The 17061-nt window shown below is 48.5% G+C and overlaps 1 protein-coding gene across 2 annotated transcripts in view; it reads right to left on the bottom strand.

Annotated features, from left to right (window-relative positions):
* TENM4 (teneurin transmembrane protein 4) overlaps positions 1-15103 on the bottom strand; it is a 737235-nt gene extending 722132 nt beyond the window's left edge. For both annotated transcript variants that reach the window (XM_045817894.1, XM_045817893.1), the window contains exon 1: positions 14703-15103. The gene's annotated coding sequence lies outside the window, so the exon portion shown is untranslated. The remainder of the gene's footprint in view (positions 1-14702) is intronic.
* Between the last annotated feature and the right edge of the window lie 1958 nt (positions 15104-17061).

Below are 17061 nucleotides of genomic sequence, written 5' to 3' on the forward strand. Positions count from 1 at the left end.
CATGGGTAGGTTATAAAGGGAAATTCTCTTTCTGAGAACCCATATTAACTCCTGATACACAGGGTCATTCATCAGTGCAGGCAGGTGTTGAGAACGGCTAACCCTCTTCTGTGAAAAGTTCTGGCTGAAAGTTCAGAGACATCGGACGATGGTTGCATATCTTGCTCACAAAGTACACTGGGCAAGTTCCCCACAGCTCGTTTCCTGTGCACAAGCTGTGAAGAGCTCCAGGGAGGGGATATTTGCTTGATGGTCCAAGGAAATCTGTGCAGGAGCCCTGGCTCCCTGGCAGGGTGACCTTGGGAGGTCTAAGCTCTCTGAGCCCCCTTTCCCCCTGTGAAAAATGAGGCAAACAAGACCTCAACTTGTCATGAGGACCAAATGAGGTAATGTAGGCCAAATGTGGCACAATTCGACAAAAATTGAGAACCTCTTATTGGCAGGCACTCTTCAGTCAACAAAGGACAGAAATCACTGTGTCATGGAGATTTACAGAAGTAATGAGACTAAACAGACCAAAAGACAATAGCCAGACTATATATGAAAACAGAACTCTGACCCCTCAACCTCTTTAGCAACCAGACCAAATGGTCAGTAACATGTCAGCTTTTCTAATTTTTGCCCCCACTTCTACCTTGGGTCCAATGACAGAGAGCCAGGTATGCTTCCCAAACCAACCACATAAGAATCCACTTCTAGTTAGTTTGCCTCCAGCTTCCTTAGGCCAATAGTCTCCAGTCGAAGCAGCCCTGAAGCCTTGCCTTTCTTCACTATGAAGTTCTCCCACTTTCCTGCTTGCCTTGGTGTCTCACCAAAGACAAGTAATAGTGGCTGGCTCCCTTGTGACAGCAAGCTCTGAAGAAATAGCCTCTCCTTGTTCTCATTTGGATGGTCTTCTTTTATTTTCATAGTCAATAAACATAATAAAGAAGTAAATTATATAGCATGTTCTGCCCTTAACCTGCCCCCACCTTACCCCACCCTCAGATTATTCTTAATACAGCAGACAGTGTGATCTTATTAAATCATAAAACATAGTATTTGACATCATGGAAAGAATAAAATATACAGTGGACCCTGGCCAGGTGACTCGGTGGATTGGAGCACTGCCCCATGCACCAAAAGTATGCAGGTTCAATTCCCAGTCAAGGCATATGCTTAGGTTATGGGTTTGACCCCCAGTCAGGGTGCATCCAGGAGGCAACCAACTGATGTTTGTGTGTATGTATGTGTGTCTCTCTCTCTCAAATCAATTAACACATCCTTGGGTGAGGACTGGAAAAAGAAGAAAATATATAGTAGGGTAAGGGTGGTCTTGAACACTGGGGAGTTACCAATGTAATAGGGTTGTCAGGGTGGGCCTTGTTAGGAAGGTGATATTGGATTAAAGACTTGGAGGTTGGTGACTAGCCATGTAGATGTTTAGGGGAAGAACATTCTAGGCAGATGAATAGCCCCGAGGCAGGAGTAGACGTTACCTGTTCCAACAAAGCATGGGAAGTAAGGGATGAAGGGCAGGAGGTGGCGGTATCCCAACAATGTTGAGGAGGGTTTTGTAGGTTGTATAAGGGCTATGACCTTTACTCTGAGACTAATGGGAGCCATACAAAGTTTTGTACAGAATGACATGTTCTGGTTTATGTCTCAACAGGATCACTCTGGCTGCTGTTGAGAACAAACTGCAAGGGGTAACGGGCAGAGCAGGGAGCCCAGTGAGGGAAGCTACTGAAATCATCCAGGTGAGAGAGAAGGGGGCTTACCAGGGCCGTAGATGTGCCAATGGTGAGAAGTGCTCAGGTTCTGGAAATATTTTTATTATGAGCCTAAAGTTTAAGATACATTGTCTGAGCACCTTTCTTCTTCCTTTCCTTCTTTCCTTAAAAACACAGACACCTTCACAGATCCAGAAAGCAAAATGTGCTCTTGGTCCACTCTAGTGGTCTCATGACCATCTCACCCAGTGTGACACAGTTCAACACAAACTAGCCGAGAGCTGGGGAGCACGTGGGGGACGTCTGCTCTGAGCGTCTCCAGTGACACCCTGGTACTCCTGGCGAGTGACATGTCCCCACATAAGATGGGGATGAAGGTCTATAGCTTCCCTGACCTAACTCCTACCAGACTGGAGGGAACTTGGCAAAATCCTTCCTCAGGGCCATTCAGCAACACATATGAAAAGCCCTATATAGCTGCTTAATCTTTATTCTAGCAATTTCAAGTCAAAAAATTGGGCTGAAGGGAATAAATAGACATGTAATAAAAATGTTGGTCTCAGCATTACTTACAGTGGTGAAAATGTGAAAATAATAAGAAATTGGTTAAATAAATAATGATATATCCTTATGATGGAATACTACATACCTATTAAAACTCACGTGGGAGAGAAAATGTAATGGCATGGAGAAATGATCATGACCTACTAAGGTTACAAAACAGTGTGTACGATCTACTTCGAATGGTGGGGGGAGGTGATGGCGGGGGGCAAATAGAACTCTATGTGTCGACAGCACTAGAGTGGAATCCAAAACGGTGGGAGGAACTGCCTCTACATGGCAGGCCTGTGGGTTGTCTTCATTCGTTCTCTGGGTTATCTTAGGTGTTCTAAATTTTCTACTATTTGTACGTATTATGGTATAATTAAAAAAACCTTAAATAAAAACATAATAAATTTTATAAAACTTTCAAAATAATACTTATCCTAGTAGTGAACATCTCTACCTATTCTACAGTGTTCCATGAGGCTTAACGAGCTTGAGGACAGGAAGCGACCTGGAGAATGCAGTGGAAGACCAGGAACGGGCATTTTTCTGTGGAACTACGAAAGTGGCCCCTGTGCACTGTGTCTGCCATCCCACTGCCGCCACTAAGACCGCTGCCGTACTGACAAGCAGGTGCACAGAACTGACCGACTTCATCTGCTCTCTGACACTCCACATCTGGTACTCCTGACCTTGGGGAGCCGAGAAGGAGGAGAAAAACGGAAACAGGAAGGAAGATCAAGGTTGTAGAAGCTTCGGGCCTTGAATCAGTAGCATGAGCCTCTCCTGGGAGCTTGCTAGAAATGCAGAATCTCCAGCCCACCCTTCCACCCACTGAATCAGAACCTTTATGTTAACAAGTGCCCAGGCCATGCCTAGGCACATTAAGTTTAAAAAGCCTTCTCTAAAACATAACACTTTTCCCTGAGATCAATGTTTTTATGTACTTGCCTATTTATTTCCTTCAGCCCACTTTTTTGCAATGAACTTTAGGTGAACTCAAAAAAAAAAAAAAAGCAACCAACCAAGTAGGTTTTCTCAAGTACATAATAATTACCTAAAAGATGTAAAGTCACCCTAACCATCCAGAAGGGCACAGCCTCCAGGCCCTTGGGCAGTGCCACGTCTCTGGCATCCACCCTGGAGAACTGCTGCCATCTGATAGGCCTTTTGTAGTAAACACCAGAGATCAGGCAGGCCTCCTCTACTTGGGAATCCTGAGCCTCCCCAGCCTTGCAGGGTGGGTGGAGAGTTGTGCATAAATGGTTAATAGGGCTCTGCCCAGAGGTGAACATTTAGAAAGTAAAACCAGCCCTGGCTGGCGTAGCTCAGTGGATTGAGCGCGGGCTGGGAACCAAAGTGTCCCAGGATCGATTCCCAGCCAGGGTACATGCCTGGGTTGCGGGCCATAACCCCCAGCAACCGCACATTGATGTTTCTCTCTCTCTCTATCTCCCTCCATTCCCTCCCTAAAAATAAATAAATAAAATCTTAAAAAAAAAAAGAAAGTAAAACCAAGTCCAAGGACTATCACAGCATCGTTAGGCAAGGGACAGGCCTTTTCCAGCACTTGGAATGTGACTGTGTTGGAATGAGGAGGGGCAGGCTGAGTGAGAGGGCCCCTTCCCTGACCCAGATGCTTCAGCTTGCCAGAAGACAGAAAAGGGGTGGGAAAGAAGCCTTGACTACTGTATTCATAGTCCTATGGCTCAAATAAATTAGGTTACCCACCTCATTCATAAATTACTCAATATGGGATCCCTTTATGCTTCTTTGAAGTAGGGAGGGAACAAATATTTAATGAGGCTCTACTCGTATGCACCATTTCTCAGTCCTCACTGCACCGTAGCATTATCACCTGTGGAGCTTTTCAGAGCTCCAACACCTGGTTCTGTTCTGGTCGCTGCTGAGAGCTCCCAGGTGATTCTAATGCCTAGCCAGGGTTGGGATCCATTGTGTTGGGCACTGTGCTGGAATTCAAAATCGAGCACCTAACAGCAGCCCAGAGAAGCAGGTAGAGAATATGAAGACCAAGCTGGTGCAGAATGGCAAAGGGACAGACAGAGCTGGAATCAGAACCAGGATCTGCTGGTCTAAATCTAGAGCCCTTTGGTTTTTCTCAGGGATACCAGAGGTCCTCTCAGACCTGGAAGGGGCTCCTTTAAGACCCTCAAAGCACCCCCTCCACACTTATGTCCACCACTGAACTGTCTTGATAGTTCAGTTAGGGCTATGGAAGCAAGAATCAGAGGAAAGGAGCTGAGTGAGTGAAGAGACAGCAGGAAAAATAGCAATGCCAAGAGCTACCAACACATAGAAGACACTGCCTTTTAGGTACTGTGCAAGTTACTTCACAAATCCCACACAACCTTTTGAGGCAGATATTTCTAGGTTCCATTTTATAAATGGAAAAAAATGATGGAAGCTCCAAAAATCTAAATAACTTGCTTGAATTCATGCAGCTACCAGGTGACAGTGACAAAGCAGAGAATTCAACCAAAATTCTGGTGGCATTTTCCACTAACATGGCCTTAGAAGCCATTTGCGTCTTTAATTACCTGTACGTGCCAGATGTCCTACTGAAGCGAAAACTTAATCCTCGTGTGTGAGATGGGATCTACTGCCTTCTGAGTCTACAGATGAGGACATGGAGACCCAGAAGGGCTGCCCAAGGTTACACGGCAAGGAGATCAGGGTCAGGGTCTGAGCCCTGCCCTTTCAGGCTCCCCATACTCCACGCTGCTCGGTCCGAATGACCTCAGAGTGCACGTAGAAAACTGACGTAAGTGGCCTAAAGATGAATTAAGGTTTGACCTTAGGAAGTACATCCTGGCCTTGAAGATAGACAAGGACTAGGCTGGATAAGTCAAAACTGCCAAAATTACTGAAAACAGGGCACATTAGGAGCAGCCGGGAGTCTCTGACCACAACAAAGCAGAGAGATCTCAGTGTTCGTCTGCCTTCAAGGCCAGCACGTACTTCCTGATGTCCAGTTGCTTCACAATACCTGCTTTGAAAAATATATTTGGGATTTAATAGTAAAGTGTTCAGAATTTTTTTAAAACATAAGTTATACTGTGGATTTTCTCATGTTACAAAAGCATGTTTTCAAAAACAACATCTAACCTTTTATAGTATCTTATTGTTGGGCTCTGCCATACCGTACTTTTCTTACCCAATTATTTATCTTGTTTTCACTATTATCAATAACACTGCAATGAACATATTTATTCTCACATCTTTTCTGCTGCCAATCTCTGATTATTTTCTTTGGCTAGATTCCTGGAATTGGAATAGTGGACTAAAGGAAGTAAATGTCTCTAGGACTTCTGGCAATATTGCCAAATTGCTTTCCTAAAAGGGTGTATTAATTTGCATTTCTACCAGCAGCAAAGGAGAATACCTGTCTCCCAGCATCTTCTCCAGAATCCAACATTGTCTTAGAAAGAATCTTGGCTAATAAGAGAAGTGAAAAATAGTAGCGGGAATCTCCAAAGCTGCTATGTTTAAATAACCTACCTCTACATATAACCACTATGTGGCTGAAACAGGATTTGAATTTAAGTTATTTAGCCTCAGAAGCTGGGTCCCCAGCCTGTTCCCCAAAATACTTAGCCCCAGCTTGGGTTATGTAATGGTCATCACATGTTAACTCTTGTTTGAGAAAATTTTACATCAGAGATCCACCAGGGCAGGGATATTGGCATTAGTCTTTGATTGTCCCAGGCTTCTAAACAAACACTGCCTGCCCCAGCTGGTGTGGCTCAGTTGGTTAGAGTGCCGTAAACCAAAAGGTCACAGGTTCGATTCCCAGTCAGGATTATCTAGGTTGCAGGACTGGTCCCTGTCTGGGATACATAAAAGAGGCAACGATTACTATTTCTCTCTTGTGTTGATGTTTCTCTCTCTCTCTTTCTGCCTCCCTTCCCTTCTCTTTAAAATCAATAAGTGTGTCCTCAGGTGAGGATAAAAAAATAGAATAGAAAGATAAGTAAATAAAAATAAAAAATAAAGAAACGCCGTCTAACAGAACATTCTGCAGTGACAGGAATGTTCTGTGTCTGTGCTGTCGGTGCCGTAGCCACTATCCTCTACTGAGCACTTGAAATCTGCCTAATGTGACTGAGGAAATGAATTATTAATTTTATTTAATTTTAATTAAATTTACTTTAAATTCTAACTAGTGACCCCACTGCACAGCACAGCTCTAGCATGTCTAGCACATCACCCAATAAACACTTGCTAAGTGACAAACTTCGTGTAACCTCTGCAGTCCACCAGCCTCTCCCATACTTCCTGCAAGAAAACAGTTTGCCTCTTCCTCCCTCATCTCCGGTGTCCACTTGTTTTCTCGAAGGCAGGGTGAATGTGATTTATCTGCCATGTGGGGGTGATGTGAAGATCAGCTAATTAATGTTCGCAAACAGCTGCACTGTGGACTGGTCCTCAGAATAATTGCACGCTAATAAAACGTTTAAATGACCAATTCTTATCCAGAGTCCAAAGCTGGGCTGGGTTTGATCAGTAAAAGGCTGGTTTGTCTGACTCACCCTGAACAGGATCCTTCCATTTGTACCCCCCTGCCCCCCACTTCGGTGCAAACTGCTTTCATTTGAAAGGTTCCACCAGTCAGGAGATAGTGACATTTACCTTCGCATAGTTTTGATGTCACAGTTTGATGAGTAAATTAAGACTACAAACAAGATCGGGGAGGGCGGATATTTAACCAACTTGAACAAATTGCTTTTAAGCTCTTAAGCACTTTAATTGCTTGCATGATAATGACACAAATTTTTAAATGTCTTGATCTACTCTCAAAGTGGGTCCAGTAAAAAGAACCTCTGAAGCAAAATACTTTGCTAAATAAACACTCAGTTTCTATTACGTGGCAGTCTAAAAGTTAGAAGGTTGCCATTCTAGGAAAACCAGGAGCCAGAGAGGCCTATGATTAAATGCCAGTCCTGGGGGTGTCACCTGGGGCATCTCATCTAGAACATGGGGATCACAGCAACTACCTGACACAGAAAAGGCACTCAGTACCTTCTTCCACCCCCTTCTTCCACCTTCCCCCTCCACCACCAATGAGAAGATTGACTCTGTTCCTCCCCACTGTCTTCCGAAATGAAGATGGCAATTCCTGAAATCCAAAAGGAAAGAATGGACACCTTCCTTTACAGTGCCAATCTATGAATATAAGACAGCTCCTCTTGACATCTGGTGGTCATTACTATTGCTTTCTGGAACAATGTCAGAGCAGCAAGTCTCTTGAAACCTTGCTACTCCAAGTGTGGGCCAGGGATGAGGAAGATGGCACCACCCTGGAGTCTGTCAGAAATGCAGAGTCATGGGTTGCACCCTAGACATCCTGAATCAGGACATACATTTAGCAAGATTCTTGGGAAGTGTGTGTATATTCAAGTTTGAGAAGAACGGCCTTACAAAACATCAAATCCACTCCCCTCTCGTAACTTAATTTTACAGAGAGGGAAGAGGCAAAGGTTTTACCCAAAGCCATAAAGGATACGATGCCACCCTTTCGCTTGACTTTCAAGGGGTTCAAACACCAGATTTTAGAAATCAACAAGCATTCCACAGCAAGAAAACTGGCTCTTTACGAGAAAAACATTCTTAAAACCTAACATTCCTGAGGACTGTGAATGATTCACCAGTCGCATTGGACACCCTTTCCCCCTGCAGGCCCAGGCCACAGAGCTGCCATCCACGACGCACATGCAGGGCTCCAGGGGACAGGGAGCAGGGGCACTCACTGCTCAACTGCTCCTGAGGCCCTGCTGCATTTCTGTCCTGCTCCCTTCCTGTTTCCCAAAGGAAAGGAAAGCCCTGATTTGATGTTCAGAACATGACAAAAGACAAAAACACCCCCTCACCTTCCCTCATGAAACCAGAGCAGTGTCAGGATGAAAGGCAGTATCTAAACACTTGCCAGAATTCAAAGTCTGCCACCAGCAGAGCAGGTGTCCTCTTTGGTGACCACACGATCCAACAACCCTGAGGTGACCTCTCTGTCCAGTCCAAAGGAACTCCTGAGGCCTCCTGCTGAGCATGGGGACACCTTGGAAATGGGGTGACTGGACTTCCTCCACTGGCTCCACTGGCTCTGCATTCTTTGTCAGATGGCTAGTCACCTAATGACAGGGAACAGATCTGTTCTGGGACACAGAAATCTGACACGTAACAGAACAAGACCGACAAATCCACACTCTGATTGAACTGGCCCATATAAGCATGGGACCAGATCCCAACTCCTTCCACTTTGGCAACAGCATGTAGGCACGTCAATTAATTAATTAATTAATTAATTAATTAATTAATTTTTAAATTGCGTCCAGGAACCGTAAAGAGAGGCCGTTGGGCTGACTTTCCCAGTGAAGGACCATGCAGCAGGTGGGCATAAGCTTGCTGTGGGATAGTCTTCATAAGATTTCCTAGGTGGCCATATGAAGGCCCATGAACCCAAAGACAAGGAAAAGAGCTGTGAGGGAGGAATGCAGGGCCTCAGCAATGCTGAAGACACACATAATTCTCTGAGGAACTGTTTGTCATTCCTCACGGAGCCAGCCCCACCTACAATACAGAGGAACATATTTTCATATTTCGACTCGTTTGCTGACTGAGGCTCTGCAGAGTGATGTTCCGAGACAACCAGGGAACAAAAATGTTCTTGGGGAAAGGATTTGCCTCTCTGTTTAGCAGAATAGCTCAAAGTTATGCAAATCCCCTGCTTGAGATTTCATTGTCACCCCTACCTCCCTCTACTACTTACGCTCCAAGCCGGCAAGAGATTGCAACATAAACAAGCCATATTATGGTTAAAAGATGGAGCAGAAATCACAGTGTACCCTACTGCTTGTCAAGTGTGACAGAAGTCACAGTATGGCATCTGTCTTTGACCCTGCAACCACACTTTCTAGGAATTTCTTTTAAGGAAATATGAAAAATGCAGTGTGTACAAGGATCGTTACAACAGCTTTGTGATAATAATCGAAAACTACAAATAAACAAAGTGAAAGTATGGGTGCTGTTTAAATAAATTATTCCATATTAAAACCCTGGGGGGTTCTATGTAGACATTAAAAATGTTACCAGGGGGGTAAAGTTGTAACGTGGTAAGGTTTATCTTTAAATGATAATAAGCATTAAAAGCATTTTAAGTATGATCTCATTTTCTCTGCATTCATAAAGTCACAAGCTACAACCCAAAATGTGGTGAACCTTATTTTCTTTTTGCTTTTCTCTATATTGTCTTACTGTGCTAGAGTGAACATATATTACTTTGGTAATTAGATATAATTAGTATTATATTTAATTATATAATTTGGTAATTAGATGTAATAAAGACACAAGGTGAAAAAAAAACTGTGACAAAGTAATAAATCTATAACCCACAAAGAACTAAGCCTCTACGTTTATACTGTTTCTTTAGAAGCTTTCCTTATGGAAAAGTCTAAGCTCAGAGATCCATGTATGTTTGGTTCCCTTGGAACTTGGGCATGTGTTACTTTCAAAGTGGCCCCCATAGCAGTCTGTCAGTGCAAAGCAAAGATGGATTCAGCTATCAGTTACAATAACCATGTAAAAAGGCGGGTAAAAATCTGCCATTTAGATCTGGAATTGATGTTGATTTACCCTGCTAGGCTTTTGGAATCAAATCTGTAAGGCAGTGATTTAAATTCCACTGTTCTTTTGTTTCATGTTTTAGACCCATGGATCTGGGAGAATATATTGGGCCAGGAACAACAGAAGGCTTGGATCCAAGTACAGTATCTGTTCATTAGACCCAGACAGGACCCAGGTGAGGATGTGCACCACGTGCTTCCTAACCTCATCTTCCTTCAACCTCCATGACTGTTAAAGAGCGTGAGGGGTCATCCTGAGTCCCTTGCTTGTGTTGCCCACCAATCTTCATCTTAAATTCCTAACCACCTTCTTTCCCATATTTGTAACTTTTGATCTGGAAATATCAGGTTATGTAACATGCCAATCTGCACAAGGATGTAATTTTGTCAGGAAAAAAGGACTCAATGAGGGAGGAATTCTAACAAAACTGGAAATGGCATTTCTAAGAAAAGAGAAGATATTTTTGTTTCAAGCATTTGAGCTAGTTTTAAATAGACTATGGGTGCAATGTTGCTGGGTTTTGGGGTGCTGTTGATTCCTCTGCTCAACTGCCACCCACCAAATGCACAATGCTGAAAACAGATGAAGGAGGTGGAAGGGAATGATCACCTGGAAAAGGCCCACAATGTGTCAAAGGTTTATGTCTATCAGTCCTTACAGTGCTGCAAACTAGACATATCTTTTCCTTTCACACATGAGAGAACTCAAGTTCCAATGGTAACTTGTCTGGGGCCAGTCATCCAAGTATAAAACCCACGCAGTCAGTTAAGGGGTTAAAGTCACATGCCATTAACAAAGCTGTAGAGGGGAGGAGATTACACCTCATAGAGTCAGATCTACCAGAGGAGAGACCTTGGATTTCCAATAGCCCACAACAACAGCCATGCCTAATCTTCTACTGCAACACCTATTCCAGGGGAGCTCATATATTCCAGATCATTCCATTAACTGTAGATCTGTTCTCTGGTGGTTATTCTACAGGCTGAGCACTGGTTCTGCCCCAGAAGGCCTGCACTGTGAGAGGCTGGCCCTTCCTCCCCCCACAGTCCACACAGTGGTTTATTGGCCTACTCTCTCCATCCAGCCCCCATCCTCAGAGAGGTTCATTCATGAGAATAGGATGCTGGCTGATGAGTCCAAGATCTCTCTCTCTCAAAAACAGAACCTCTCCTGACAACTTCCCCACCCTGGAAGATGGCTAATTCACTGGTTAACCAGCACCATGCCTCCAATCACTTAAAAACACATGCTGGTAATAAAACTTTCCCAGTATTAGCTCTCTAAAACTATAAGAACATCTATGTAGTTAGACGTGCCTGAAGAACCTGGGGGCTCCATTTCCCAAACATTCCCAAGGACTGCTGCACTCAAGTCAAGGCCTAGAAACAGCACTTGTCACCCCAGGAAATCAGCTTCGAATGGTCCAGTTCCACTACATGAAAGGACTTCTTGTCATCCCCTCACAACAGAAAATTGCTCCTTTCTTATCATTCCCTTATCACACCTACAAGAGGGGAATCGGTTTTTGAGCGTCTTCTTGGCCTCGCCACACACCTCCATTCCCAGGGCACGCGTGCACGTGCGCTCGCGTGCGCGCGCGCTCTCGCTCTCCCTCTCTCTCTCTCTCTCTCACACACACACACACACACACACACACACACACACACCCCTCAACCGCCGCCACCTGTGAAAACATCCCTCCTAACTTTGGCAAGCAGAGCTCCCAGGCAAAGCTGAGCGGTAGGACCCCAGGGGTGCGCCAAGAGGGCCAGAGAACAGGGCCAGGCCAGGAGAGGGGCGGGAGGCACCACCAGAACCGGCACCGCAAAGTGCTCGGAGCAGGAACTTGGCCTGGAACGGGCGGTCTCCCAGGCCCCGCCCACCCGGCGGCCCAGCTCTGGGGGACTGCGGCTCTGCGGGCCAAGCAGCAGCGACCCGGAGGAACCCTGCAGGGGGCAGCTGAGCGAACAAGGAGCCTCGGCCAACCCGGGATTTTGGGAAGCCGTCAGAGGTGGCGGGGAGGATGGCAGTCCTGCGGAGGAGGGGGAGCGGGGGAAACAGGTTGCCGAGGAACCCCATCCTCCCAGCAGCAGTCCGGCCACAACCCGTTCCCGCCCTGGCCCGGGAGCGAACCTAGTCCCTACCCAGAGCCCTCCTCCTTCCCGACCCGCTGCGGGCCAGACCAGGGCAGGCGACCAGGTTAAAGGCGCCTTCAGCAAGGTCAAGGCGCGGCCGGTCTGCACCTGGAGATATTTCCCAGCCGAGTACGAGCTTTGCGCTTGCATTGTTGAAGATCATGGCAGCGGCAGGAAATCCGAACAGCCCCGCGAGTCTGGGGGGGGGGGGGGGGGGGGATTTATTTTACCTTGCGGAACGCACTCAGACCCAAGATTTTCAAGGGGAGGGAATGCGGAGTTTCAGGTCACTGGAATGTGGCAAAAACAAAACACCCCCCACCCAGGCGCACCACCACCTCCTAACTGCGTGCGGGAGCGAGTTCAGGGCCCCTGTGCCCCGGACTTCATTCCGCGTTCCGCACAGCTCTGTCAGGTCTTGGGTGGCTCATCCCTCTACAGGCGAAAAACAAGGTTTAAAAGCATTCTACTGCTGTGATTTCTCTCTCGAAGACCATCGGCGTGCTACAGGCTGCGGCGGTGTCGGCGGCGAAGGGAAGGGAAGTAGCGAGCTGAGAATAAACGCAACAGAAGCAAACTGCCTTCAGCGTAGGAGACGTGCGAGGAGGAAGAAGACATACTCCGCACGCAACCGCATCCTATCCCCATTCGCGCCGGGCCAGTGGAGGAAACCAGGCACCGAGAGCTGCATAATGGGGCCGACCCTGACAGAGGCCGGCTCTTTGCTCCTGACCCCCGCCAGAGTGGGCCTGGACGGCTGGGATGCTTGGCATCTCCAAAGGGGAACCAGGCATCACAGACAGGTTTCAAACAAGTGAAGGGCACTGGGTATGCATGATGGGGAGGAGGCGCTCGGAGAGGCAGAGAAGAGGGGCTTTTGGGTTTCCCAGGACATAGAGTCAGTTTCCTAAAACAGCATTCGCTGGAAGGTCTCCCAACATCCACTCGGGCTCTGAGGACTCAGTGGACGCTGGGTTCCCACCGGCCTTTTCTCTGATCAATCCCGGATTCCCTACCCAGTCCCTGCCTCGATAACCGGTTCTTTGGGGACAGCAGCATCAGCACCCAACGCCCACGGCAGACGTGGGAGCCACCGTGGTGCAAGGCGCCTTCCTGCTCCCTGCTCCGGGGTTGGGAGTGCCCCAGTACTTACATTCCCCAAACAGGAAAACTTTCAGGCTTGTGTTTCGCGAACCAGGTGCTCGCATCACGCTTCTGGGTAATCACTGAGGCAGTTTATGTAACTGCTCGCGATGCCAGTCCGCAGATCTCCCTGCGTGCACGGCTGCACAGCTAGGCACATGAGCACCCCCTCGCCCCGGTGCTCGGATCCAGAGCGTGCCCCGCCGCGGCCTTCCACAAAGCAGCAGGGCGATCTCGTGAGCTAGTCAAACACCAAGAGTGCACGCAGGGGCCAGCAAAACCCAGGCTGTTTCTCTTCGCCCCTGTCGCTGCATTGATGGCTTACGGATAAGTGCACATCTACGAACCTCCTTTCTAGGGCTGGGGAGGAGAAGAGGTTGGGGACAAGAGGGATGATTGGCGCGGTTCTGGAGAGGGTCTGTGCCCAAGGAAGTAATAATACCCTCGTCCACATGGACCAGGGTGCACAAGTCGCCTTAAGGTCTCACCCTGAAAGGGGAGCGAATTTCCAAAGTTAGAGACAACGCATTTGAATTTCCAGTACTTTCCAACCTAGCCTATGCGGGGGCAGGGCAGAGAAGCGGCGGGCAGCCGCTAGCAAAGCCCACCCTACAGCCTCGCCAAAGAGGACTCAGCAGTTGAACCTCCCCTCGCCCCTTACAGTAGTTGGCTGTGTATGCACACACACACTTACACACACCGCAATAACACCTTCCCGTCTGCTCCTCGGATATAAAGAGTGCATTTGTAAATCTCGAGGAAAATGACTAAGGAGCTCGGTGATCACATTTCAACCCAGAACTCTCCCGAAGCCCAGAGTACGACACACGCCCGGAGCCCTCCGACCATCCACCCCGGCGGCTTCAGCCTCAACTCGCTTGGAGGGGAACATAAACACAGCTGCAAGGAGGAGGGCTGGGAGAGGCGAGCGCCGAGCCCGCTGCAGAAGGCGCGGGGCTAGGGGATCTTGCCTCCAGGTTCTCAGCTCCAACCGCGGCACGCGCGGGGCTACTACCGCCGGCGCTCGCCCCGAAGGGCAGTCTGCAGCCACAGGAGCCCGGCGCCGCCTCGCGGACTCCTCCAGCGCCCGCCTGGGCCCTTGAGCGAGAGGGTCTGCCGAGAGGCTGCTGACGCTGGGGCCGGGACGGGAAGGGTATCCCGGCGAGGCAGACGAACCCGGGGTGCGCCGCCTCCCTCCCACCCACCCTCCGGAGTCCGAGCCCACCTCCCTGCTCTTCCCTAACCCTCGTTCCCAGGCTCCCGTCCACGGCGGGCTCCAGGGGCTGCAGCGGCGCAGGCTCGGGGCTCCAGACTGGCTCGCCTCACTGGCAACCCCTGCCCCAGTCTCCCTCCCTTCCTCCCCCGGTGCGGGCCAGGGGAGCAAGCAGGCGTCTCCTGGAGCCCCTGGCTTCTCCGTGAGCTTCCCCAACCCTACCACAGCTAGTGCGCTCAGAGAAGCTAGAGAGCAGGCGAGGCGCCGCCGCGGTCCCCAAGGCGCTTTTCGGTGGAGCGGATCATGCCGCCTTACCGTGGCTGCAGACTGCCACCGCCGGGGAAGCAGGGAGGAGGGAGGCAAGGCACCGCGCGGGTGGCTCCTTTCGCTCTCGGTGGCGCGGTTCCTCGGCTCCGTGAGCCCAAAGTGGGCGTCCAGGAAGGAGCAGGTCCCAGGTTTGCGCTCAGCTCCAGAGAGACCAACAATAGCTCCCGCGGGGAGCGGAGCCCCAGCGAGCCTCCAGCCGCGCGCGCACGCCGGGCTCCCGCTCCCGGCCGCTCCCGGCCGGCGTCCCTGCCAGCACTGCTGCCCCACATGAAACAGCTGCAATCCCGAGGCTTCTGGGGGGTTGGGGCGTGTGTGTGAGTGTGTGTTTAATAGCTTCTCTCCTCTTATTCCCCTCCCTGTCTGTTCGCCTGCTTGCCTCCGTCCCCCACCCTCGCTCTCTTACACACAGACAGAGAGGGCGAACGAGAGACACACACGCGCACACACACACACGCAGGTTACATGAATGGGAGGCGGGAGCCAATCCTACGCGGCTGGGCGAGCCGTGGCGCACAAGTGCTGGGAGCAGGGCCGCACCACGGCGCGGGAGGGCGCCAAGCAGGTGATGCGCTTCCTACCGGGTCCACTCACCAGCCTCTGCCCCCCACCCCCATCCCAGTCTCTGCTCTCTTCGATGTCTTCCTCTCTCTTCCCTCCTTTCTCTTCGCTTTTTCTACATCTACTTTCCTTTTTCTTTTCTTTCTCGAGTTCTCCAAGTTCTCTTAGTTGATTTTTCTCGGTCTCCTTTTACCGTCCTTGCTTTTTCTCACCCCTTTTGTCAAACTTTCTCCCTCCTTGCCCCTACTTTCCTCTACTTCCTCTCTTCTTGCCTTTTGTTCTCTTTCCTCCCATTTAGGCTTTCTCCCCCGTTTCTCCGCAGTGTTGTCTTGTTTCCTCTCTCTCCGTCCTTGGCCTCCACTCGTGCCCAGCGCTCTCTCTGGGGCCCGAGACCTCCCTCTCTGCCTACCCCCTGATGTTATTTCACACCTGCAACACTTTCCCAGGGACGGTGTCTCTCAAGCTGCTGCTGCAGCACAGCCAAAGGCAATTAAGAGCTGAGAACTTGCTTTCCTCCCTCAGGCATGCAAGATGCCCAAAGAAAAGCTCTCCTTCCTCGGACAACTTCCTCCAAACCATAGTAACAGCTACGGAGTCCTGATAACAATTATAAAAAAAAAATAGCTGCACTGAAGGTGGTCCAAGAGATGTCTGTCCTTCGTATGTTTGGATCGTGATCACCAGCACATTTCCAAGAGATGGGCGTTTTTACCTGATGGGAGAGGCAGCTTGGTGCAGTGGCTACTTCCAAGGGCGTTGGAAAGAGACTGGAGAACACCACCACCACCACCTCGTTCCCAGCCCAGCCACATGCCATCTGTAAGACTTAAGGCAAGACATCGCCCCTCACCCAACCTCAGTTTTCTCATCTATAAATGGATAATTTATACCTACCTCTCCAGTTATGGTGAAGATTAAAAGAGCAAACAAAGGGAAGAAAGCAGGGGGCATATATGAGATGCTCAACTAATGTCCATTTTCTTCCCTGCCATCCCTTTTTAAAATTCCCTTCATGATCTTCTACTACATTATGTCTCCATGATCTCAAGTGCTTAAGGAAATGGGCGAGGAAATGTGACAATGCTAATGTCATATACAAGCAAAACAGGTCTGGGATATTTAAAAACCTCTACTGTGTGGTCAGGAGACTGTCTAGCCAGTTGTCATCTGCTGATTTACAAAGGTGACACAGAAATTACAAACTTGGGCTGCTAGAATGCCCCTTCGACATCTATCTGAGGCTACCAGCAAGGCAGGGATGGGATACAGGTAGGAGGGAGTTTTCATGCACTCTGTCCAATCTATTTTTAAAATCTTCATGATAACTGAACACTGACCATTGACAAAGCCTCTGAGACTAACTAAAATGTCAAGTCTCTGCCTTTGGTTAGCATTTACCAATTTTGTGTCCTCCCTGCAGACATCAAATGCTGGGCATAAGCTGTGACTGGCAGTCAGATTCAGTCCTTCAACAAATATTTGCTGACCACCTACTCTGTGGTTGGCGCTGTGATTAGCTCTGGGCATCCAGTGCTGAGGCCACCATGCTCTGCCTTTGTGAGTGCACAGCACAGCAGACAAATCTGATGAATGTGTAATAGGAAAATGAGTTCCATGTAGTATCCTGAAAATAGCATCTGTTTAGCAACCAGATCTTTCAAACTACAAGGTTCATGGAAGGGGGGACAAGAAAGGAGTCCTTGAAAGTGAAAATTCTGGAACCCACTGTTCATTCTATTATCCTCACTTAACTAATGAGAAAACAGAAGCCTAAACGTTAAACATAGTA

Source organism: Phyllostomus hastatus, unplaced genomic scaffold, assembly GCF_019186645.2.
Source record: "Phyllostomus hastatus isolate PE091 unplaced genomic scaffold, TTU_PhHast_1.1 phas_scaffold_317, whole genome shotgun sequence".
Lineage (NCBI taxonomy): Eukaryota > Metazoa > Chordata > Mammalia > Chiroptera > Phyllostomidae > Phyllostomus > Phyllostomus hastatus.